Here is a 2,174-nt window from a genome sequence, read left to right as displayed (position 1 = left end):
ATTTACTAGAAAAAAATGAATAAAATACCACTAGTGCAATACCAAAAAGATCTAACTGATTATGTGACATCACTAATAAAAAAATTTAAATGATCAATTATGGGATTGCATTACAAAACCAGCAAGTAAATTTTTAGTTTCTTTGTTTTTAATAAACTGTTTATTATTTGCTACCTTGATTCTGCAAGCGTTATTATAATTCTAACATTATTCTCTCAGAAATTTTCTGATAGGTTACTTTAGCATTGGACTAGCTCTATTATTATATTTTTATTAAATTGAATTAATTTCATTTAATTTTCTGACTAGATACTTATCCAAAGATTGTTGTTTATTTTGTTCAGATGTTTTTATACTTATAATAATAATAATAATAATATTAAAGACTCAACTTTCTGGAAAACAGAAAATCAAGGCCATCAATACTTGGGTCACGGTAATATACCAGTGCTAAGCTACAGCTTTGGTATATTACCATGGTCAAATACCAGCCTTCAAGAAATAGATCGTCTTGTAAGAACGACACTCACGCAAAAGCGGATCTACCATCCTATATCATCCAAAACCAGACTCTGTTTATCCAGGAAAGAAGGAGGACGAGGACTCATAAATATTGAAGAAGCGTGCCACAAGCAAGAATTATCCCTAAGACAATATTTCCATTCAAAAACCACTAGTTTTTATCAGGTAATCGTTAAAATGAATTATGTTCTGACTGCACTGAACCAGAGCAAAGCGGATGAACCGAACATTGTTTCAGAAAAGGAACGACTGGCGGAATGGAAAAGCAAGTCTCTGCATGGGAGATTCTACAGCCAACTGAACGAAGCCTCCATAGACAAAGAAAGATCAGTTGAATGGCTGACAGCTGGAAGGCTATTCTCCGAGACAGAGGCATTTTTGGTTGCAATTCAAATCAGGTGATTGCCACCAGATCATATAGGAAGCATGTGCTAAAAGATACAACAGCACTGGATAAGTGTCAATTATGCTCGGTAGCACTGGAATCAATCCAACATATCACGGGTGGATGTGGAGTGTTGGCTGGTACAGAATAATTACAGAGGTACAACCATGTGGCCAAAATTTTGCATTAGGCTCAGGCGATCAAGTACAACTTAATTGATGCTGAGACCCCATATTACAAGTACCACCCAAATAGACTCCTCCAAAAAGGTCTTCTCAAGCTCTATTGGGATGAATCAATAATTACGGACCATACAGTGCGCTATAATAAACCAGATATCCTCCTTATTAATCTAAGAAAAAAGAAAGTGGAACTTATTGATATCTGAATCCCAAGCGATAATAATATAAGCTCTACTGTGGGAGAATGAATTTAAGGAACTGTATCACTTGGAGGGAGTTGCCACAACTCCAATCATAATATCCACCAATGGCCTTGTACCAAAATCGATAGTGGCTGGCATGATTGGTTTGGGAGTGCCTGTTGATGTACTAAGAGAGGCTCAACAGTCGGTTCTCTTAGACACAGCACGTATAGTGCGAAAGATTTTAAATATTTGAAAAGAGAAAATAAATAAATAAATCAACAAAAATATGAAGGTGGTTGGACTTCTAGGTCTCTCACCTCAGATACTCAACCCGCAATAGCGAGAACAACCGATAATAATAATAAAAATTTTTATTTATTCGAAGATCTAAGACATAAAATACAGAAAATATATAAAGATTTTTTGAAACTTTCAATTTTTATCCTTTCGGAATTAGGTGGAGAGAAGGTAGTCAAAGATAGGGGTATTAGAACTACGAATAAAGGAGGGAATAGAATTCCATAGGGAAGAGGAACAGATGAGGAAAGATCTACCAAAGGTTGCGGTTCGATGGGCAGTTACATATAAGTCTAAAGGCCGTGAGCGGGTATTGTGGTAATGCACTGAGGACTTAAATTGAAGGATATCTGAGATGTACGATGGACGGCGGGATTGGATAACCTGATAGAGAAAGGAAGCAAGGAAATATTTACGATGGAAGGAGAGGTAAAGCCACTTCAACTCTTCATAAAATTGGGTAACAAAGGCGTCCCTGGGGACCCCAAAGATGATTCGTACAAAGCAATTATTTAACCGTTTTAATTTTGCTTCGAGATCCCCAGAGACACTCCCGTAAGCCACACAGCAATAGTCAAAGTGGGGGAATATTAAGGAAGTAAC

General features: G+C 36.7%; 1 protein-coding gene across 6 annotated transcripts in view; it reads left to right on the top strand.

Moving 5' to 3' along the window:
- Positions 1-2,174, top strand: part of ASPP (Ankyrin-repeat, SH3-domain, and Proline-rich-region containing Protein) — a 605,823-nt gene that overhangs the window by 588,142 nt on the left and 15,507 nt on the right. The gene's annotated exons all lie outside the window — the stretch shown is intronic.

The sequence above is a fragment of the Halyomorpha halys genome, unplaced genomic scaffold (assembly GCF_000696795.3).
Source record: "Halyomorpha halys isolate HHAL.00 unplaced genomic scaffold, Hhal_1.1 Scaffold119.1, whole genome shotgun sequence".
NCBI classification, from domain to species: Eukaryota; Metazoa; Arthropoda; class Insecta; order Hemiptera; family Pentatomidae; genus Halyomorpha; species Halyomorpha halys.
This window is presented reverse-complemented; position numbering and strand designations above follow the sequence as displayed.